This window comes from Rhynchophorus ferrugineus, unplaced genomic scaffold (assembly GCF_030347505.1).
Source record: "Rhynchophorus ferrugineus isolate W39M unplaced genomic scaffold, kcgeb_rfMv2 rfM11, whole genome shotgun sequence".
Classification (NCBI taxonomy): Eukaryota; Metazoa; Arthropoda; class Insecta; order Coleoptera; family Curculionidae; genus Rhynchophorus; species Rhynchophorus ferrugineus.
This window is the reverse complement of record NW_027472590.1, coordinates 28,352,019-28,377,963: the sequence shown is the minus strand read 5'-3', so window position 1 is coordinate 28,377,963 and position 25,945 is coordinate 28,352,019. Positions and strand designations below refer to the sequence as shown.

The 25,945-nt window shown below is 30.5% G+C and overlaps 1 protein-coding gene across 1 annotated transcript in view; it reads right to left on the bottom strand.

Annotated features, from left to right (window-relative positions):
- The window catches only part of CAPAr (neuropeptides capa receptor), a 215,313-nt gene extending 189,597 nt beyond the window's left edge, over positions 1-25,716 (bottom strand). The window contains exon 1 of the mRNA XM_076418225.1: positions 25,580-25,716. The gene's annotated coding sequence lies outside the window, so the exon portion shown is untranslated. The remainder of the gene's footprint in view (positions 1-25,579) is intronic.
- Between the last annotated feature and the right edge of the window lie 229 nt (positions 25,717-25,945).

Genomic DNA, 25,945 nt, shown 5'->3' with positions numbered 1-25,945 from the left:
ATTTTGCTACATGATATATACTATTACACGTTTGGGCCTTAATGGACCAAGCAAAGTACAGCCAAGGGATATTTCAGTATTTTGTTTCGCTTTTTTGGTCCATATTGCTTTCGTTCTCTCGGACTAATTTTCATTCATCTGACCATTTTGTTCCAGGTCTCCTGGGTTTCTGAGTCTGGACCACCTTCCAGGCGCAAACTATTCGTCTAAGAAACTTTCTATCCAGTATTTCTTGTTGTGTTATTTTGGCTTCCTTCAGATCCACCTTAATTACGGCGATTTATTTTATTGTATCACCCTTGGTCTTACCGTGAGCTTCATAGAATTCCATCAACTATCTGGTCAGTCTGCTTGGTTCCATTATTTTAATATGCTCACAAAATCTTAGCCGGTGTTTTTTTAAATACAAATGTTTATTACTAAACCTTTCGACTTCCTTTTTAGCCCTTAGCCTACGTGTTTCTTTTTCAGTGCGTTTTGGGTCTAAAATGTTTCTAATAATTTTTCTTACTTTCTTTTGGATTTTTGCAATGTCCCTCTTTTTTTAATGAGATATTCAGCTTAGCAAAGACATTCCGGCTTGTCCACAGTGTTGTAATGGCTCAGTTTTCTATTCGAATGAATCGTCAAGTCATCTGCAAAAGCCAAACAGTCTATCGTGATGTTGCCTTTTTTAAACTTGATTGCTTTAACCAAGGTTGTTTGGTTGGTTCGTTCTCTGCAGTTTTCTTGGTTGTGAATTGACAAATGCCCTTTATCTGTCTTGAAACAGATATCTTAAAAGAATCTGGCTGCCATTTTGTTAGTCTTAGTAGTTTTGACGTGTATTTTAAACTACTAAGACAAAAAAAGGCAGCCAGATTCGTTCTAGATATCTGTTTCAAGACAGATCAAGGGCATTTGTCAATTCACAACCTGACCAACCAAATTGCAGAGAACTTGCTACTTGCAGAAAAATAAACTCGGCTCTTAAAAACGAACCAACCAAATAATCTTGGTTAAACCAATTCCTCATCTAAATTTAATTATTTCTTCCATTGAAACATTTAATAAGAGTATATTCACAGATGAATTACCTTAGCCAATCGTTAAAGTTAATACAAATATTTAAGATAGTATTTAGTATAATAGTATGAAATATGGCAGTATATGAACAGGAAAGCCTATCAGTTCTGATGACCATTGCCATAAAATTAAGAGGCATTGAATGGAATCTTCCATATATAAAGTTGTAAAAAATTTTATGGCATCTGAGTCATCAAACAACAGTCAATTGTTATTCTTCCTATTAGAACGTCTTGTTTAGGATGTGCCAGAAAATTTATCATACTTATTAATTATTAATTATATTATTGTTATTTGCTGATATAAAATATGATTATTACTTTAAATTAACTTAAGTGTAGTAAATAATTTTAATACCTAATAAAGAAGAATTAATTAAATTTAGATGAGGAATTGTATCTTGGTGATCTTGGCAATGTTCTTCCACATTTGAGTAGACAGGCATTTGCTCTGAAATGTAAAGAACAAACTTTCCTGTATGAAAGCTTGATGTACCAGCTTAAAAAATATTCCCTTAAGTTTATTATTGTTCATTTTCGAAAACCAATTCAGCGTTAGAGCAGAATCTTTTGGGAAAGAATTGATTTTATATAAACATTATTTATTTAATCTGCTGGAAAAAAAAATTACATTTTTTAAATGTTTTAAAATAAAGTCGTAACAACAAATATTCTTAAAAGTTTGCATAAAATAGAAACACGACGACATTTATTGAATCGGCGAGTCATATCAGGCGCCTGCATGTCTTTTAATCGGCCAGATCAATTGCCGAAAATTGACGTAAAAACTGTGAATCAAACTAACTATTATATTCTATTATTCTAACATTTATTTACATAAGAACAATTTTCCATTTAATACTATTGAGTTCGCTAAAATATAAATAATCTACTACTCCCAACACTAACTGAATAACGAGTAATTGACGGAAAGAAATATATTACCACATCTCACTAGACATCGTCTTCTGATTACCACTTATTTTAAATTGAGGTAATACGACTTGGCTGCTTCCCAAAGGCTCAGAAGGTGCCAAATTGCGAAGAGTATTTTTCCTTCGACACAGTACCGCCATGCTGCCAGAAAGATGGAAAAAAGTTATCAAAATTGATGGAAAATATTTTTATTAACAGATATTGTATCAAATTTGCTCAATAAATATTTTTTTAAAAAGAAAAAATAAACTACCTGTTAGCATCTAACAATTACATTTTTCCTATGAAAATACCACTGTTTATACGAAAATTTCAATTTAAACTCCACACAGCCTGGCTGCGGCCGGAGTCTATTATGGAGTTTTATCCAGTCGATGCCATGAGATTAAAAAAGACCTGAAAAACATTTCGCATTTTTCAAAAATGGCGAAGGCGGCCTGGGAAGATTGATGGGGGTCGATTTATTTCCGTTTCCTTGTATTTTTTGTGTCGCGGCCCTTGGATTTTGTTTCCAGCATAATTATTTATAGAGTGTTATGTAGCGTTGTGCATGGGTTCACTTACATTTTGGATGATAATTTATTAGCTATGATCTCGGGAATGTATTGTTCCTTTTCTGGGGTTCGATGCTCGGATGATTGATTCAGATATATTATGGGTCGGAAACGTGCTCAATAACCATCAGCAGTTTATTACGGCCTGAAAGGTACCTTTCAATGGAAATGTTCTTTTTTTGTCGGAGAGAGCTTAGGCAAATTTGAGAAAATGTGTAAAATTTTTACGGATATCTTGGGATTTCGTTGTAAGAATCTAATTTAATGGTTCCGTGTTTTTTTGTTGTTTTGAGTTTTGTTTCATCCTTTTAAGACTGTAAATTAAGTGTGAAGTGTTTGAAGATTGATCAATTTTTTATGTTTCCATCGAAGTTTTATAACATAATTGATATAATAAATATTAGAGATAAAATAATAAATAAAACTCCAGACACTAGGAACAATACTTCATATTATTACAAAATAGTTTTTAAAAATTGAACCGACTTTGATTAACACATAATCAAACTTAAAATTTTAACACAAAAAAATTCTCCTTTTACCAACTGAGAGTCTATCTGGACTGGACCTACAGTTTAACGTGGCCTCCAAACCGCGGTCCTCGGCATTAATTATCGACTGGCGAGCGACCAACTTAGAAATCATCCCAGAAGACATCCGGTCTTACCCAGCCTGGTTACTAGCTTGACGGAGATCATTTTCCATGTCAGTTTTTATACTTTTGCCTAGGACAATTACAAATATTAAACAATTATAAACATAAATGTATGACCATGCCCCAGCAGGATATTAACCCGCGACTATCGCAACAGTAGGTGGACCGTCCTGTCGCCTTTATCACTGAGCCACCAAACCGGCAATTTTTGTATTGTTTGAGCTCCGCACCTGCTCCGACTGCAAGGTGATCAGTTGGTTATAATTAAAATAACATTGTTGTAAATAAATAAATAGGTTTAGGTAGGTATTAAGCTAAATTGGGTGTACACAGTAGAATATAAAATAAGTGTAATAGATAGGCGAAATAAGGTTTTTGTTTACTTTTATTTAGTTATTACATAAATTATTATGTACATATTTTATTTGAAAATGTTTTTCTTTGTCTTAAAAACCTAAATTTGATTATTGTTTAATTTTTGATGAGTTCCTAATATAATTTTTTGAAGTAGGTTCAACTTATTTGTTAAAAATGCGTTATTTTTTTCTTTTTAGTGTTAGATATTCACTCGAAAACCACGCAATTGTTTTATTTAATATTACAGTGGGTAAGCTAAGTAAATATGCAACCCATATAAGGCAAAAATAGGAATAAAGAAACAATGATTGAAAATAAATAATATTTCAGAAACTGGGACCCGCTACCTAGTCTAGGTAATTTCAAAAATGTTTCAATCAAACGTCTGAACTAGTTCAAGTTAGAAAAAAGAAAGTTTCTGCTCTGTTGAGAAAACAGAGAAAGAGTATTAATACAAAAACATAGATTTCACCATAGAAACAGTTGCCTACCATGTTTGTACTACTTCTTATATGATTTGGTTAGTGTTTAAAAAGCAAACTAAATGGTTTTACACTGAGCTAATTCCGATTTTTCATCACAATATGTGAAAACATTGTACGTGCCTTTGAAATTTTAGGTTTTCCTTCGATTTCACCACCCCCCTTCACCCTTCAGATCCTAACGTGGTTCCAATGTTCGAAATAAACAAGAATCTTGAAAATTTACATATAGGAGATAACAAAAAAAAGCAGCCGAACATAAAACCTTCTCCTTTTTTGAACTCTGTTAAATAGTGGTTAGTGAGTGATAGTTCTGGAGATAGTTTGCATATATTTTAATATACAGATATGTGTTACTGTAATTGATATTATATATAAAATATATTTCTGATCTTATATTGAAAGAATTACCAAAACTAGTTTTAGTAATATTAACATATCGTTTTAAAGTTATTCTCTTTAGTATATTATGAGAAAAACATGATTAACTTTATAAATTCTGATCGAATTTCTTTCGATCACAGGGCTATCGCTAGTTTTTGATAATCTCTCTACTATTAATGATTATTTTTTGCTTTAAACCCTAGTGATTTCAAAACTAATACAAGTTAATTAATATTTACACAAGCGAAAATAAATAAATGCTACTATATTTCCTTTTCCTTCGTACCATTGCCACTAAGGTATGACTTATTTGATATCATGATTTATTCCCTTTGGTGCTATTACAATTTATAAGTCTAAAGTATCCTGTCTTCCGATTTTATTGCTTAAAATTTCTCGATTACTTGTTGAAAGAAGTATAACATTAATTTTGATTGTTTCGAGTTTAAACGTTTTTGTTTCCAGTCGTGTTTAAAATGGAACTAATATTAATGATTAAACTTCACTCATTCCACGTGATAATAAATCCATAAATAATATTTTCTGAGCACTAAGCAATTTAAACATTGTCAGAATGATTAATAAGAAACAATTAATAATTATATATTGCCTTCTTAAATAGGGTATACAAAAAAGGCACATGGGATATTGTGTATTGTCGATGAAATATATACAAAATTTAATTAAACACATTGTATCATAAGGGTTAACGTTTTCAATGGGTAAAAAAATATATTTTACAAGCATATGCCCGGTTACATAATCGAAAATAAATCTCCCAGGCTATACCTTCATCAATTTATATCAACTTTGCCTTTACTAATCTCAAAAATGCCATTCAAGATAAATCGACCGTCATATTAACAGGAGATTGTTGTTGCTGATACTTTTGTGCTGGATAATGTGTTTTATCCAAAATGGCGCCTGTTTAATGTACGTACGTTCAGTATTAATATTATTTTGTATTATGTAACATTTAGAGACCGCTTTATCAAAATTGCCATCTGATTCATGAAAGTCATTAAGTCTTCTGTTTGGTTTAGAATTTTATCAAGCAATTGGCCAATTTAATGGATGCTATTTATCAATTTATATTTGTTGTTTGGCTTCGAGATATGATACTCTAAGAGGTTAAGCTGAGAATTTTTTGGTTTAACAAAGAAATACTGCGATTTTCAGTTCCAAAATGTCCAGCCCTTGTTTCAGTCTTCCGCCTTCAGAAAAGTAGTTTCAGTCGTTATTTATATCTTTTATACCTTATTTCTTCTTCGTGTTCCACATGTGTTTCAAAACATTCTGTTAATCTATGAAAGGAAAATGTAATACTATCTAAAATATATTCTTTTTTTATTAATTACATCTTACATTAGATATTCTTAGTGCAATCTGAATTTACAAATTAATTAATTACTAATGTTCTGTTGTACTTGCAATAACATACTAGCTAAGCGAGTACGGTATTAATACATAAGTACGTATTTTCCAAATAAAACTAATCTACTTAAACAAAACTTAAGAATACACTTATACAGTAAACAAATTCGTGTGTTCTGGTTCACTTCAATCTTCTGATTTCCTGAGTGTTATCTACTAGCAGAATTGCTTCCACGTTGCTATGATTTAGCAACTTTATTTCATGTTTTAAGGTGAAATCTTAAAGATTATTTTGTGTATCCATGGGATTTCGAGGCCATCGTGCTGCACTTCGTTGATTACGTAGCGATAGGCATTGGAAATTAATCGTAAAACTTTCTTTTGGGTACGTTGGATTACCAGCTGATTTGATTTCTGAGTGCAGCCCCATATTTGCACCCCATAAGTCTAAATTGGCTCTATGATTGACTAATTAACCAATCTCTTTGACTGTAGGTCAAGTTGAGAGTATCTTCCGACTAACCAATACAGCTGCTTGACTTTGAGTCTAATCTACTCTTCTTTTTGTCTAACAAGATGTTTCTAGGTTAATCTATAATCGAGATATATTCCGAGATATTTGGCTAATTCTGCTTGAGGAATAAGGCATCCGTCAAGTGATATAATTAGGTTTTTGACCGATTTGGAACTATTAAGTTGTATTTTACAGTCTCCAGTCCGTTTTTAGATCTTATTGACCGCTAGTTGTACTTTTTCTACAGCCTTAGACAGAGATACATGTTTTGCCATGATGAGATGAGATGAACTGTGTCATCGATCGCCAGATGTTCTAAGTACTGTTTCTGTTATTGTTGGGATATCAACAGTATAGAACAGATATAGTGGTGGTCCCAAAAAACTACCCTGTGGATCTCCAGCCGAAATATGTTTAACTGTTGAGAATGCCCCTTCTTTTGAGACTCTTTAATAAAACTCTTTTATAAAACTCTCAGACTTACCGCAAATGATAAAAATCAACCCTAATAATGACTCGATTAGCTTCAGCTTTTGATTTACGTATTGCATATTTAATTACATAACCTAATACGAATAGACGACTAATTACAACAAATTTTGTATAAAAACATTTTTAGAATCAAGCATGTGCAAAATTTAAAGATTATATATTAATGTTTTTATCAAAACTCTCAAAAAGATTTTAATATCACTGCTAAAATTACGTTCTGGATAAAGAATAGATAGTTCTTCTTGTTCTCGATTTTTTATCTGCATCTATTTCAGGCTGAAACACCAAGAATAGCACAAAACACACAAGTGGAAAAATGGAAAATTTTCGAGAAACTATACATCAAAAAGCTAAACTATATAATAGAAAAAAGAAAAATTATTCCAGAACATCAGTTTGTATTTCGCTATAAGCATGGGACAAGTGCATAGACTTGTAAACAAAATAAACACTGACCTAAATGCCAAAAGATATTGTTCGGCTGCTTTTTTAGATATATCTAAGGCTTTTGACAATGTATGGCATACCGGCTTGCAGGTTAAACTAAAGAAACTTCTCCCTCATCCGGACTATCAGTTAATAAAATCGTATCTCACTGATAGACATTTTATTGTAAATCAAGGCAATGAACATACCGAATTAAATCTCATATATTCAGGAGTTCCACAGTGTACTGGGTCCAGTACTGTATCTTCTATATGCGGCCGATCTGCCCACCACAAAAATAACTACTGTCGCAACATACGCAAACGACATAGCAATCTTGGCATCCCCTGAAGATCCAGTCACAGCATCAATAAACCTACAAACCTACCCGGATCAAATACAATTATGGTTGAAGACATGACGCATTTAAGTCAATGAAACAAAATCCACCCATGTAACGTTTACCCTGCGTAGAAAAACATGTACACCAGTGAATATCAATTATCGTCAACTCCCCCAAGCAGAGCATGTTAAATATCTTGGTATGCACTTAGATCGACGCCTAACCTGGAAGAAGCACATACTCTCTAAAAGAAAACAACTTCGACTGAGATTATATCAAATATGTTGGCTCATGGGACGCAAATCCAAGTTATCATTAGATAACAAGGTGTTGCTGTATGAGTCTATACCCAAGCCTATTTGATCATATGGAATCCAACAATGGGGTACCGCTAGCAAATCTAATATATCCATCATACAACGGTTCCAAAATAAGGTGTTGCGTGCCATTGTTGATGCTCCGTACTATATTTCAGATAAAGTGATACAACGCGATATTCCTCTAGAACCTATAACGAGTGTAATCCAACATGTTTGTGTGAAGTACTTCGAAAGAGTGTCAGTGCATGCCAATTCACTCGCTAATCAGCTAAATATGCGACGTGATACTGAAGTGCGTAGACTAAAACGTTTAACACCACCTGATCTGATCCCTGGATATATGTAGACTTTAGAATAAGCTTTAGAAAAAGACTAATTAGTTAAGATGATATTTTATACAGAAGATCGCTTAATGAAGTGATTTTCTGCATGCCATATAAATATAATATAGATATAAGAAATACTTATTGTCTGTAGGGCAGATTGTGGAATCACAAAGAGTAAAAAAATATATATCTGTACAATATTTTTATATATTTTGTTCTTTTCTAATTATTGCTTGAGTATTATCGATAATATTAAACTGATCAAATTACAAAATCACAAATGTAGTTTATCTTATAGTTAAAACTTTTAACCAAACGTTATACTTAAAGAAAGTTAATTAACCTATTAGGATTTATGTTTTTAAACTGTATAATTTTACGATAAAAACGTCCAATATAATCGAGATTAATTAAATTTTAATTGACATGATATTTAATGAGTTTTTAAAATTGTTATCTTCAAGTATTAATATTTTATTCAAGCAAAACTATTATACTCAGACCGTATACCGAAAACGGTTATATCCTTTTGAGATTAGAAACTCTCTAATATATACTCTAAAAGTTACGCCTTTTTTTACGTAATAAATGGGAAAACTAAGGGTGTCCCTTAACTGTACTGAAACTTTATTCCACTTAAAACTTTTATAATTTTGATACATTTTTGTCGTGCTTTTAAAATTATTTTAGTATTGAATTGTTTGGAATACTTATTATTCTTTGTATAGCTAATATGAGAATATAATAACACAAAAAGAATCCGTGAAATCTTTTAGCAGCTACGTACTTCCAGCAATACCATAAGACTTTGATAATTTTATCAATATATTGGATAATAATTAATAGTTTCGTTTTTCATTTTAGAAAATAATTATAAGACGTTCTCGCATTAAACTACCTGTAGTATACGCTATTAATTTATAAGATACTATAACACAAAAAAAGATGAAACAAGGTATTTTTTTCAATTTTGTAAAATATTTTTTTGAAATTTGAATTAAGAATTTGGAGAAAAGAAAAGATATATAATTTTAGACACATAAAAGATAAAAATTAGACATATGAGACTGAAGACTGACACATATACATAAAATAATGGTGAGTTTAAATCGAAAGAATTGTTTAAAATTGCTTTACATTTTTACATATACGCACATATACATACGCAACATATGAAAAAATATACCAGCAAACAAGAAAAGCAAGTGAAAGTGCAGATGAGATATACATTGAAGACTTAGGGACTATAAAGTCCCCGGCCTGACGCATAGATGGCGATACTAGAATTAAATCCATAGTTTTTTATTTAACCCTAATCCTCAAGAGATGCGTATATAAATTTGACAGCTGTCGGATCATTAGTTTGATTATAGCATTTTGAGTAAAGCAACTTTTGTTATTGTCGAAGAAATGGATAAAAAGGAATTTCGCATGTTGATAAAATATTGCTTTTTGAAGGCTTGGCTTGGCTTGATGCCGAGTTTCTGGATACTGTCTCAGAAAAATCAATCATCAAATATTGGTATATTAAGTTTAGACGTGGTGAAATGAGCACTGAAGAGGGTGAACGCAGTGGACGCCCAATAGAGGTTGTAAACGACGAAAACATTTAAAAAATCCACAAAATGCTTTTGAATAGCTATAAATTGAAATTGAATTAAATAGCAGACACTCTAAAAATATCAACTAAACCTGTACATCATATCATTCACGAATATTTTGGTATGGGAAAACTGTGTGCAAAATGGGTGCGGCGCGAGCTCAGTTTTGACCAAAAGCAACGACGAGTTGATAATTCGGAGCAGTGTTTGAAGATGATCAAGCGTAATAAACCCGAGTTTTTGCATCGATATAGACAATGGATGAAACATAGCTTCATCATTTCAATTCGAAATCGAATCGATAGCCATCCGAGTGGACTGCACACGATGAACCCGCTCCAAAGCGTGAGAAAACAGTCGGCTGGCAAATTTATAGCGTCTGTATTTTGTGATGTGCATGAAATATTTTTGATAAGTCAGTGAAAACGATGGCAAAAATCCATGAATTGGGCTTCGAGTTGGTTGCTCATCCACCGTATTCTCCAGATCTGGCCGCCAGCGACTATTTCCTGTTAACAGTTAATGCCCGTTGGGAAGAAATTTTCATCGAATAAAGAGGTGATCGCAGAAACTGGGGCTATTTTTAAGCAAATGGGTGAGTTATATATATTATATGATGAAAGTGAAACCTATTGTGAAGCAAAGGCCAAATCGTACTACAAAAATGGTATCGAAAAGTTGGAGGATCGCTATAATCAGTGTATCACCCTTGAAAGGAATTATGTTGAATAAAAAAACTAATTTTACCAAAAAATGTGTATTACTATGGTGGGGAAAAAAATTGCAAATAATGTTTTTCCAACCCATTGTCGTTAAATCATATAAAAAACAATCATATATATATATATATATATATATATATATATTTATTATATGATTTTTCTCATCTGCATGTATTTAAATCTTTATAAAAAAGTTCAGGGTTAAGTTATCCTTATTGTTTGTCTCTATCCTTTCTCCAACTTTTATACATGTTTCTTTTTTTGCGTTTTTTCTGTCTTCCGTTTTATTATTATTTGCTTTTTTATATTTTTGTTTTTCTGCTTTTTTATTTTATATCTGCTTTTTGAGAAAAAGTATATGACATGAAATAAATAATATTAGTCTACAACTATACCAAACAGACAATTTATGAATTCGAGAAAAGTTTATAAAAATGAACGAGAAAATGTTTATAAGAAAGGTACTTTATACGTAAAAATAATATAATAAACTATAATAGACGCTAGCTATATTTTTTTGTTTTATTTGTATTCAACACATTGTATATCAATCAAAGCAATATATACACTTTAACTGATAGTTCAGAACTAGTATAAAAGTATTAATTATAATAGAGCATATACTCAAGAACAATAAAATCATTTTTAAAAATAATATCGGTTTTTAATAGACCGGGGCTACATCTTAATCTCAGCATTTTGAAATCGTCTTTCATTTTAGTTAAACACTTGTATTTTTTACAATGAACTCGATATATTCACCATTGCCTCTCTACGTTTCTCCAATATCAGTAATTCAGTAATATCAGGACAGTAATTTAATGTTCATTATCATATATTAATAAATAATTTTAGTTCAATAGTTGCCATTTGAAAGATAAATGGATAAACTCGCTTTGAGAGCCATGAAAAAGAAAACCGAAATTAATTTTCCACAGCCCATTATAACAAAAAGTAATTATATCATCAAATCATATAAAAACATAGCCGTATAAATAACTGAATATCATCGTGCCACATAATATTAATATAATTAACTATACATTAACCCATATTGCTTTGTTGTATTAAAACATAAATAGATTAATAACCATAAATATGTAGTACTAATGAAATTTAAATATTCCATAATCACATATCCAAATATGTTCAAATAAAATTATAGGCAGTTATTATTTCGAGCCATAATAAAAATTCAAAATATTTAATATTGAAATTTCGATATTTAACATTCAAGTTTCGAAGTTATTTTATATTTGTTTAATTTTTTATTAAATCAGACTCAATCAGATAAACACGTTAAAATTTGCAGCATAATTTCTCCACTAATAGCCTTGGAAGCTACTTACAAATAAACCTGCTTCGTCGTTAACTTATACGTCTTCAAAGACTTTCGACATACTTTTTCACACGAATACCTGACATAAGTACTAGATCATATTTTTAAAGGATATGTGCAAAATGTCATACTATCTTAATACTATATTCTTATAAAAATTTATTGATTTTTGACGATAACTCTCTAAAATTATAATTATTTCAGTCCATTATATGCCCTTTTTTACATATGTATTGGAACAATAAGTACTATTTTACAATCTTTTGAGATATGTTCTTCCTTCCATACTCCACTGTAAATTTCAACTAATAATTCAGTGGATTTTTGACTCACTTTTTTCACACAAGTTCTGGTATTTTAATTCTTTTCTTCAGTCCTCTCGGCAATTCTTCAATTTTTCCTTCCACTGTGCTCCCGCTGTCTTTTCTTAGTCATTAAAATATTTTTCATATTTTGATTTCGAAGAACAAAGCAATTCCTGAAACTATTCTTTCCATATCTCAATTATTTTTTCGTCTTATTTTTTCATGTTTCCTTTTTCATCTCTTTTGTGTCAATAATTATATGAGTTTTCTCATCTGCAAGAATTTAAACCTTTATAAAAAAGTACAGGGTTAGGCTATCATTATTGTTTGTCTCTATCCTTTCTACAACTTTTATACATGTTTCTTTTTTTGTGTGTTTTTCCTGACATCCGCTTTATTAATGTTTGCTGTTTTTATGTTTTTTTATTTTATAACTGTTTTTTTTTTGAGAAAAAATGGATGACATGAAATAAATAATATTTTCTACAACTATACCAAAGAGCCAATTTATGAATTCGAGAAAAGTTTTTAAAAATGGACAAGAAAATGTTGATAATATGATATATATATATCATATAGAAATCAAAACTCTGGATACCTTTTTAAGAATATTGTACACACAAAGGAATGTGAGATTTGTTATATATATATAAAGCTTATATGAAGAAGTACACAAAGCTAAAATGTATATTAAATTAAATTAAATAAAAGCATACATAGAGAGGCAACTACCCACGCCAACAGTAACTTTCATACGGTGAATTCACGGATATACGTAGCGTTTCCATCGTGTAATTTTTGAAATCTGGCGGTACTCTAACGTAAAAACTCAAGGAATGCAATTTCACATGAAAAGCGAGACTGCTGTGGTTCATTTATTATTAAAATATGTTTTTTAAACTAAACAATATTGTTTAAGCTTTTGTATCACTTGAAATTATTGTGGTATTATGAGAGCTATAGAAAAAAAGAAGGTAAGTTATAAATAGATTAAGAAATTGTTTAGTGGCAACAAAATAATATATAAACTGGGAAGTTGGAAGAATATTTAGCTTTAAAAAACGACAGCATGCAAGAATATTCAAATAATCTGCCCTATCTGTCCACAAAAGAAGATTTTTTTCACCCAATCAGATTTCCACAAACATCTGTTCAGGATTCTTAATATAAATAATAACGATATTTAAAGATTATTGATGATTTTGAATTTTCCTATCTAATAATAACAAACAAACTAGCTCTAGAGACATAGTACATAAAGTGTTTAAGGTTATTAAAATGTTCCTGTATATTTTGTTGAGATTAATATCAAATTCATCCTAGATTTCCTAAGTAACTTCACAAAGAATTAACTATATTAATATTCCACTTAATATGATATTATACATCAGGCTTAGCAACAAAAAAGAACAATACATGTACTCTCTCGAAACATATACGCGGCATGAGGAAAAAGATTGGAGAATGCTGAAGAATATAAAATGAAAGATCTGCCTGCTACAGGGTTAAGATGCACGAATATTATAAAACAAAATCTCAAATCTCAATAAATAAATTTGCTAACAAGGGGTGATCTAAAATGCTTGATGAAAAAATATACTTACCTTAATATACAATTATTACACTCTAAAATTTGAAGGACAGAATAAATAAAGAAATAATGCGTTTCTATTTAAAATTTGTATAGATAAGTTATTCTTTTGAGGAAAGTTACTGGTATATTGATTATTTTTCATTATGTAATGAATGTGTAAAACATATACTTAGACCGGATTTATATGGTGAATGAAAACAAGTTAAAATTTAAAGGGTATTTTAGTCCACAAATCTGAAAACATATTTTCTAAACTTAGCCCTCCAACATTATGTCATTATGTCTTCGAAGATCCGGCTTCATTGGTACAGTGGTAAAGGCGACAGGACAATCCTGCTGCTGTTGCGATAGTTGCGGTTTCGAATCCTGCTGGGAGATGGTCGTAACTTTATTGCTTAAGATTTGGGATTGTCCTTAGGACAGAGTGCAAAATTTAACAAGGAAAATGATCCCAGTCACACCAGAAACCAGAGTGGGTAAGACAGGATGTCTTCTGGGATGACTTCTAAGTTGATCGCTCGCCAGATCACTGAGGACCGTGGTTCGGAGCCAACGTTAAACTGTAGGTCCAGTCCAGATAAACCCAAAAAAAACTAACCGCATAATTTATATTACCATGAAATATTTGGTTCAATTCTATTAAAATTTTGACAAGTTTTAAAATGATTGTATTGGATATCAATAAAATATTTTTTCAGTTATTCATCAATCATAGTTTTAGATCAACCGTCTTAACCAGCCTGATTACTGGCGTGACTAGGATAATTTCCCTTGTCGGATTTTACACTCTTGCCTAGGAGAATTAAAAATACTAAACAAACACAAACATAAATTTACGACCATGCCCCAGCAGGATTCGAACCCGCGACTATCGCAATAATAGGAGGACCGTCCTATCGCCTTTACCACTGCGCCAATCAAGCCGGCTAGTTTTTTACTTGAAAAATATCGTTGTTAAAGTTTTAATACTTTTCACAATTTTCACTGGTATTGTATTATGAACTTTAATTATCTAAACTTTTTTGTAACAGTTCCCTATATATATTAAAAAATACACAAATATTAAATAAAATCTATATTACAATTGTCGAAAAATATCACTTAAATATTATATTTACCCGTACGAGTCGAATTTGCAATCGACCCATGCCTTTCTATGTATGCTAATATTTTTTCAAACTAGCAAAAATTATTTTCCATGAGACTGTTTTGCTGATATAATTCCTTTGATGATATCTGGATAATGTTAAAAATTGTTTCATTAAATGACATCAAAGATTGACTATGCTGGTTGAAAATGTATATTAATAGTCCAAATATAATAAATGACGTTAGTGAATAAAACTAAATGGATAAAATTCAATATTTGTAGCGCCCAACCTGAGTTTCATCAGAAGGTGAGTTTGTTCGTAGTAGAGTATTACAGTTTTCTCTTTTGATTACCATTTAATATTTATTAAATCTCCATATATTATGTTCCATTTATTATTCTTCATTTATCTTTCTCTATTTATTATGTTCTATGTACCATTCTCTATTCATTATCCTCTAGTTATTTATCTATCTATCCATTTATCGCAAATCGAAGATAATAATTTTATTAATAGCTGCAACTGTAAGTATATATTATAACTATTTTGGTAAACCAGAAACTGACATAAAAGTGGCCAAAGTTACTGATGTGTAATGCTACCGAAAGTGGTTTCTGCTAGCTGTTGTTGGCAACGCAACTAGTCTGTGGCCTTTAATTTTTCTATTCTATGCATTGCAGGTTCATCATAGTTAGAGCTGTAGAAGTATGTACACAATAGCAACAGAGTATTGCTTATTTATTTGAGCTTTACCCTAGCGAGTACTACTAACCCCAATGGCAGGATCTCGTGCTTCTGCTTTCCTTGATCTCATTGCAGGTTCATTATTGTTAGTCTTAGGGTTCAACAGTAAGTCGTGCGTTAGTTTCCCATCGTCAGCTGCCGTTATTGTTTATTTATAAGGATTGTCCATCATTGTTTTCGCCTACCGTTGTTATCCTCTTTTAGTGAGATTATCAATATAATCCATTATCAGAATTTGTTCAGAATTATCCTGCAGCATAATTAATTACTCGCTTGTTTAGATGCCAGTATTTTAACTGTCGTTATACTTCAATATTACCTAGCATTGAAAGTATCTATCCCTGTTATATTTCATGTATATTTTTAATTTTACCCTTGTCACTAAAAATTGCTTGCTCATGTAGTTTTTTATTATATTTTATCAAGATCAAGTAGTCTTATTTGCTTTATTTGTTGTGTAAGTAGTTGTTATATCAAATATTTTGATCTCTATATTTTATATGAGTTTAGGTTTTTATTTATTTAATATGTTAGATTATAATATATCGTTTTATAAAATATAAATTTTACATCCTTTAAAATAATAATTCACAATATCTGTATAATAAAAATACTGTAAAAAACTTACAAAACATACGCATAGTATAATGAAGGTAATTGTGTGAAACATTTATGATAATTTGTGCGGAATTATTCTCGAGAATTGTGTTCACTTACTTTCGTGATAGCGGATTGATTTTAATTACTGGATCTAACAGGTTCTTTTGACGCCTTTTGTCATCCGAATCTAATAGCCAGAAGTGTCTTCCAGTCTCGAACAGCTTCCCATTCCCGGAAAACAGGGAAGCGGTAATCGGAAATAGTTTAGTGTTTGCATTTCGTCTGTTCTTTTCGTTGGAAAAAGCTCCATTCAGATCATTACAGTTAGTTGATTGAATAGTTCCTTTGCGTCTTGAAGGGTAATAGTTTTTTATTCATTTATTTGGAACTGTTGTCATTTATTTCGAAATTTGTTTAATAGCTGTAGACGTTTTGAAATTATAGAACTACTAATACAAGCCATATTTTGTATATTTATTTTAAAATCAGACAGATCAGTTTAGTTAAAAACAGATTTTATACTCTCTGATGCGTTCGAATATGTAACCGAAAGCGTCTGCAAAAGTTGTCCGTTTGTCAAACGTTTGCAAAATTCTTCAAAATATTATAAATATGGGCTATAAACCGGCAAACGTTGTTTTAGCGCTTTGCTTATTTCTATAAATTTCAAATTGGTGCTTATTACTACTTTTAGTAAAAGTGCACGAAACCATTAGATCTCAGAGTCAGAGTCAGAAATATATTGCGACTTTATTAAGTTATTTCAAACAAAAACAAGATAATGGAGGACTCCTCTTGCCAGTAAAATACCATAAAGAGGTAAGCATTGATTCTGTTATAAGCATAGATACTTAATAAGTTGCCGCGGTTTTTACTGAAAATATTTTAGCGTATTGCAGCTGCACTCAATGTTAGTATAGGCACTGTCACTCAAATATCAATAAATAGAAATAGATAAATATTCGAAATCTCTCAACTAAAATTAAAAACACTATAATATTGGATTCAACGAGATAAAATCATTCTCATACGAAGCGGATGGCCTAGTCAAGATCACCTTGATGTTAAGTATATAAAATATATGAAAGGTATAAAAACTGTGAGCATTTTTTTTTCAATATAAACATAATTTAATGCAATTACTTCAGAGGAAATTGTTAGTCTGGAAAGTATCATAGAAAGCTTAGAGATGATTAGGTTTTGTTAGTCATAACATTTTTTAATAATTCATCGCAGATATATTGTTCTTCATGCTGGAAACAGGAATGGTTTTATTCATGGTGCAGAGTTAGTGTTTTCCTTTAAGTATATGGGCGACTACCAGAGAGAAATGAACTATGACCTTTTTTGCTGTAGCTTGTAAAATCATCAGTTATTATGCCAGTACACCGATGAAGATACGATACATATAATAAATTTTAAAGAAATCATACTAAAGAGTAAACTGTTTAAAATACACGATGAATATGAATATATTGTAGTATATAGTTAATATAGTTAATAGTATATAGTTAATAAATAATAATAAAGAAGTGTAGAAAAACGCTTTGTAGAATGTGAAAAAATTAGGGAGAATGCAGTGATTTAACCAGTGGTATCAAAATGACCTGACAAAAAAACACTGCCCCAAAGGAACCAAGAACTAAAGTTAAGTAAAATACATTACTTGGATTACTTGGATATACAAGGCCTCTAGGGAATACTATATATAAAACATAGATGGCGTGGAAAAGAGAAAAAAAATCACATTTATAGAAGTTGTTTCGCCACAGCCACCTATTTCATTCAATAGTAAAATGTTATCAATTGCTAAAGAATCGATTCATTCGATAGTTATAGCAAATGCAATTCCACTTAAAGAAAAAAAAACAAAATGAGACAAATCAGCATCTTCAGTAAAAGCGGAATCAATTTCACTCAGGTCTTCATAATTTTATTAACGGGACTAACATGGTCGAAGAGGATGAAGATAAATGAATCGATTAAATAGACCATCTTGTTAAATAATGAATCTGTCTTTGAATGCGATTTATTTGCTTAAGCCGCTCTGTTTAACCCTGCGGTATGTCAGGCAATCGAAATTGGTTTAACTATTCCAGTAACAACATGTATCATTGAACATATACTTAGTACATCACTACATGTTAAAACGTGTGCAACAATGGCAAATGCGAATCTAAGTCACCTGAGCATACTCAATGGATTTTGCTACCTATATTTTTTTCCTGACAGAAGGGTGGAAGTACACCTCCTTCCCTACTATCGGTACTAATAATACTGGAGTCGGTTTGGTGGCACAGTAGTAAAGGAGACAGGACGGCCTCCTACTGCGAAAGCCGCGAGTTTGAATTCTGCTGGAGCTTAGTCGTAAATTTATATTAGTGATTATTTAATATTTGTGATTGTCATAGGCAAGAAGTGATCCCAGTCACGCCAGTAACCAGGCTGGGTAAGACCGGATGCCTTCTGGGATGATTTCTAAAGTTGGTCACTTGCCAGTCGGTAGGTCTAATCGTGTAGTTATCAAAGAGACTAAAATGCCAGAAAACGGAACAAAAAAATCGATGAAAAAGTCTAGTATTATATGAATAAATTAGCTTTGATAAACTTGAAAACAAACTGATATAGTTTTTATGGAACTCATTATAACAACAAAAATTGCTGATATCCAATTATCTACTAATTTATATAATAATTATGAGAAATATTACTTTTTATTAAGGAGAAATAAAATTTAAAATATCCAATTTTCGATATTTCATTCTCCCTAAAATAATTATCGCAAAAACAATAAAATACTTTAATTTTTTCGGAGTAGTTTCCCTCCATAAAAAGAAAGCCATTATAGCACCAACGAAAACGTGACAAAATTTTGCAATATATCAAAACACGGTGACATGTTGCAACAACACGTGAAAACTTACAAACAGTGTCCCTCCGGATTACCACTTATTCCAATCGATGGCACATATCAGGGCCAGGCAATATTTCTATATTTATAATAATATGTGACCGTAAAATAGCATTAAAAAATCAGTTTTCCGAAGCGAAATTAAAATACCCAAAGGATTCAAAAATAAACAATTTACAAAAATCACTTTTAGAAAATACCAATATACAGATTTATATTTAAAAAATCAGTATCACTACTTTGGTCCACGCGATTAAACAGCAACATATTTAATTGAACGAGTTTCCATTATTATATAGTCGCTAAAATAAAACAAAATCAAATTATTTATGAAATTAGCGATTATGGACGATAAAAAAACTGCTCGGTGAGAAAGGAATGGAATTATTCATTATGAGCTGCTCAAAACTAGCTAGTTAATAAATTGGATTCCTTAATATCATCAACTAAAGCGATTCACTCGAAGTTTAAAAAATTAACAGAAATGATCCTATGAGACTAATCATAGGGACACCTGACATGCATGCTAAAATTTAATTTTGCCATGATGCCAGCTCTTATAAATTATATATGTATATATACATATATATATATATATATATATATATATATATATATATATATATATATATATATATGTATGGCGCAGTGGTAAAGGCAATGGGACAGTCCTCCGGACAGTACTATTTCGATAGCCGCGGGTTCGAATCCTGCTGGGACATGGTCGTAAATTTATGTTTGTGATTGTTTGATATTTGTGATTGTCTTAGGCAAGAGTGTAAAATCTGACAAGGAAAATAATCCCAGTCACGCCAGTAACCAGGCTGGGTAAGACCAGATGTCTTCTGGGATGATTCCTAAAGTTGGTCACTCGCGAGTCGGTAGGCTTAATGCCGAGGACCGTGATTCGGAGCCCACGTTAAATAGTAGGTCCAGTCCAGATAAACCAGGTAAAAGAAGACTTTAAAATATATATATATATATATATATATATATATATATATACAAAATATATATACGAACATATTTTTTAAAGTTTATTGATAGAAATGTCATACTCTATGATATATTAAAAGACATACCAAGTACCTTTTATAAAATAAAGAATTTCATCATAAAAAAAAAAACATGCCCGATAATTTTTTTTATTTATCTATATATAACAATAGCAAACTAAAGTTTCTTGATATATTAATATATTTATGAATATATTGACAGGGCAATCTAGATATGCTACAATATTTATCAATCTCATGTTATATTTCCACATTTTAAAATCATCAATCGCATCAAACTGCTATGCCTATTGTTATCACATATTGTTATATCATATCACATCCAGTGATATATGTTTGAATTTTTATTTTTACAGGCATAATTTTATCTAGAACAATGAATTAACTATAGAAATAAATCATATTTGCAAAATTAAAATAAATAATAGGACAAAATGCCTATTGACAATATTTGCAATAAACAAAGTGCCTTATCCAAAAGAAGCTACTAAATAAAACTAATATCTGAAAGGTAGAACAACAAATGACAATATTATTCTCAACTCTATATGTGTAATAAGTGAGTAAAGACGATACAAACACTATGTTATATATATTGCAATTAACTCGGAACTTTCTTTTAAAATGCAAAAATACCTAACAAACTTAGGTAATATAACTGTATATGTAAAATAACAATAAACTGAAAAGCTTGCTTGGTTAGCGCAGTGTTAAAGGTGACAGGGCTATCCTCCTACTGTTGCTATAGTCGAGAGTTCGAATCCCACAGAGGCATGATCATAAGTTCATGTTTGGAATCGTTTAACAAGTTGGTTACTCTCCAGTTAATAGGCTTAATGTCGAGGAAAGTGGTTCGGACCCCACGTTAAACAAGTAAAGTCCAGTCCAGATAAACCATGGTTCGTAAAAAGGAGACTTTAAAATATAAAAAAAATAATTATATTACTATTATACCGAGTAACCTCTCATAAGTACTCATAAGGCAACAAATAAGGGAGAGGTTGTCATCTTTAATGACTGAGTAAAAATAGGTCAATTGAAAGGTCCCCGGCCTGACACACAGATGGCGCTACTGGAATTAAATCCATATGTTTTTTAGTTAGCAACTTTTGTTGTTGTGGAATAATGGATAAAAATGAATTTTGCGTGTTGATAAAATATTGTTTTTTGAAGGGAAAAAATACAGTTGAAGCAAAACTTGGCTTGATGCCGAGTTTCCGCACACTGCCCCTGGAAAATTAACCATCAAGGATTTGTATGCTAAGTTTTGACGTGGTGAAATGAGCACCGAAAACGGCAAACGCAGTGGACGGCCAAAAGAGGTTGTTACCGACGAAAAGAATAAACAAATCCATAAAATGATTTTGAATGTCCTCAAATCGAAATTGAATGAAATAGCAGACACTCTAAAGATGCCAACTTAACGCGTCCATGAATATTTGCGTGTGAGAAAGCTCTGTGCAAAGTGGCTGCCGTGCGAGCTCACCTTTGGCCAAAAACAACGACAAGTTGATGATTCGGAGCAGTGTTTGAAGATGATCAAGTGTAATAAACCCGAGTTTTTGCGTCGATATGTGACGATGGATGAAACATGGCCCCATCATTTCACTCCAAATCCAATCAACGGTTATGCGAGCATTATTGGGCCATTTGAAGAACGAAGCCGCCGAAAAACGGCCGCATTTGAAGAAAAAGAAAGGGCTGCTTCACTAAGACAATGCACCGTGTCACAAGTCAGTGAAAATGGTGGCAAAAATCCATGAATTGGGCTTTCAGTTGCTCCCTCATCGACCGTATTCTCCAGATCTCACCCCCGGCGACTATTTCCTGTTCTCAGATCTGAAAAGAATGCTCATTGGGAAGAAATTTCATCAAATGAAGAGGTCATCGCCGAAACTGAAGATTATTTTGAAGCAAAGGACAAATCGTACTACAAAAATGGTATCGAAAAGTTGGTGGGTCGCTACAATCAGTATATCACCCTTAAAGGGAATTATGTTGAATAAAAAAAACTAGTTTTGCCAAAAAAATTGTTTTACTATGGTAGGCTGGGGACTTTTCAATTGACCTATTATATATAAATATCTTTTACGACGATATTCTAAAAGTTGATACGATGTCATAGAAAGTAATAGACCATATTTTCAATATTAAGTTCGTACGTTATTTATTATATGCAATATAATTCTAACTATATTTTATAATCAAAAACGTCAGATATCCAATATAACATAAGATATTTGAACCACTAACCAACATTAGCTAGGTAAGACAATATATAATGTAATTGTCTGACTATCTCTAATTACAGGGCATGGCAACAGTCGCCCCTACTATCTAGAAAAACGTTTTAGGTTAAACGACAATTATTCCCAGACAGAGAAAGTTACAATTATATATCTATCACATGATATATATTACACCAAATATATTAAAATATTTTTAATAAACATTACTAACTTAATTTAAATTATTTAAACATTAATATATAGAATAAAAAACATTTTATTACGTTAAAAAAATAAATTAAATAAGAAACGTTCTAGAAATCGTACATTATGATAAATAAATTACATAGACTTCAAAATATGAATGACTGTCATAGGTTATAGTTACCGAAACAAAGGTACATAATAATATATTGAAATAAAATAATTTTCGTGTTTAATAGTGTGCCTATATACTCAACTAATTAGCTACATGTTGTTTTCCAAGCATTCGTCCAAACATTTATTAATTTTTAATTATAAATACAATTATATTTTGATCACTATGAATTATTTACATTTCCCTGGAATATGCTTTGTTTCATTATAATTAATTGAAAATGAGTTTGGACTTACTTCGCCGCAAAAACTAAAAAAGAACAGAAAAACAAAAAATTATTGTTATCAGCAATTCAATTTCAATCTATTCTAAGGTGATTGATTTTAAACAATACAAACAATATGAAAAATAAATAACAATGGAATGAATTATTGAATATTTGCTTTAGTTTTATTTTTGCACTATATCGCCTTTTACCAACTATGGGTTTATCTGGACTGGGCCTAAAGTTTAAAGTGGGCTCCGAACCACGGTCCTCAGCATTAAGCCTACCGACTTGCGAGGGACCAACTTAAAAATCATCCCAGAAGACATCCGGTCTTACCGAGCTTGTCTACTGGCGTGACTGGGGTTATTTTCTGGTTGAATTTCACATTCTTTCCTAGGACAATCACAAACGACTGTCGCAGCAGTAGGTGGACCTTCCTGTCGCCTTTACCACTGCGCCAACTAAGCCGGCAAAATATTTTATTGGTCAATTGTAAATAATTGTACACTACCATAAGAATTAAAAATATTAACTAGAGCTTTAGTAAAATAAAACTTATATTTTAAGAATTTCCATAAATAAAATTTTAATTAATTAAGAATATTACCATTTATTACCATTAAAATTAAAATTCACTCATTCATTCAGTTCACTCGACTTAAAATTTATCATAATCTTATTGTAGAAAAAGGAAATGTTTTAAAAATTGTTCTTATCAATAAGTTACAGATAATTCACGTTATCGGTCAAATTTAAATTAAAATATGCACTAAATATAAAAGAATAAAAAAACAAAGAGTTTTTTCTAATCTTAAATCTAATTTTGTTTATTATTTTTTTAATATAATTTTAAACATATTGTTTTTCAAAATGCTGTACAATATAATAAGTCTCGGTCTTAAAATTAAAATATTTCTTATATTATAACAAAACTTAAACTCATTATTTGTTCTTAATCTAAGCGTTGATTAATTTTTCTCATTCAGTAGAATAGTTTTAGTATACTGTATATGAAATTAAGTAAAATAAATGATTAAATAAATAACGTTTTGGTTTAAAATCCGTTACTCATAAATCATAAAAATATATTAACGCATATTTTATTATAACAGGAAGCTACTACCACTATTGTTGTGCTAAGATATAATAATTTAAAACTAAACTCATTAAATATAACAAGAAAAAAATTTATTTTAAAAATAACTCTAATAACTGAATTTCTTATTGAATTATAGATAATTTCATATTACTAGCAAAATTAACATAAAAAAATATTAACTAAATATAAAAAAACAAAAGTATAAGTGAGTACAATCTAGGAGATCTTTGATACACTGTGCTTGAAAATAAGTACAAGAAACTGTTAAACCATGTCTATAGACATAAATAGAAAAATTATCCCTAAAATTAAAATTCATTTAATAAAAAGTATTAATTAAAAATAGCACAACAACAAAAAACAAACAACTTTTTAGTGGAAATGGAAACGATATGAAAAAATATATTTAAACTCATTACCTATGTTTGCACTTGAAGTCAACCTGGTTGAATTTATCTATTCATAATGAGCAAAAATAATATTAAATGAATAATTTCTTATAAGGTCTAAGTCATTATTCATCAATTCTAAAACTGCATTAATGCATATTTTTTTATAACAGCGACATACAGCTGCCATACTAAGTTCTTGCTATTTAGAACTAAATTTTTAATAAATATAATGAAAAAATACCCTAAAGACTATTTTTATTATAGTTGTCCATAAAATTAAAAACAATTAAATAAATAAATCCGAAAATATTTTCTTGCCAAGTCAGTATTTAGCTTGATTTGAAAACCACTACAAAAATGACATAACAAAAATATATGATATGATAGATAAACTCACTACCCATGTTTGAACTTAATGTAGATCTTGGTTGCGTTTATTTTTAATTAAATAGTTTCACAAAAATATATTGTGAATCAGTGAAAATAATATTAAACAAAAGATGTATTGATCTCAGTCATAATTCATAAATTATAATTAAAATAACATAAAACAAATAACAACATAAAAGACAAAACTGAGATACTAAGTTATTATTATTTAAAATGAAAATATTAATAAACATAATTAGAAAAAAAGATTTGATAAAATATATTTAAACTCACCAAATAATTATGTTTGCAGAGCTATGTTGAATTTATGTTTAATTCAACAATTTCAATAAACTCTATAGAGAATGAGTAAAAATAATGTTAAATAACAGACATTTATCTCAGTTATTGTTCATCATTTATAAATTGTATTAATGCATATTTTATTGCAACAACGAATGTACACACTCTAAGATATTATTTAAAATTAGAATTTTAACAAATCTAAAAAAATAACTAATTATAAAATTAATTAATTAATTAAAATTAATTAACAAAATTAAAAAATTGCCTTAAGAATTGTTTTTAATAATTAATTATAGATAATTATGAAATTACCCAAAATATAACTGACAAAAACTAATTCAGATATATTTAATTCTAATTACTTTTAAACAAAATGACTGATCATTTAAATATAATAAATAATAGAAAAAAAACAGGACACAAAATTGGTATTTAAACTTTTATTTACCTGTATTTAATTCTTGAACTAGACCTTGATGAAATTTATTTGTAATTCAACAGTTTGCGATTATCCATAACTATATTGCACCCGCCAGATTGCAAAACACACATTCAAACTCACTAAAACAAAGTTTCTCGTCGAGTAAACCGTACATTGTCTTCAAAATATTGCGAAATGATCTCGGTATGGATGACCAGTCGTGATTTCCGAAGTTTGTCGATCGGTTTTGGATCAGGTTCGCCGGGAACTGGATGGACAAGAGCAAGAAAGGACCGCGCGCGATTCACTGAACAATTTTCAAGTTTTCGGTGTCGAGATGCGACCGGCACAGTTGCGCAGGGCCCAAGTTTCCCGCTATCTGTTGGTGTTTCT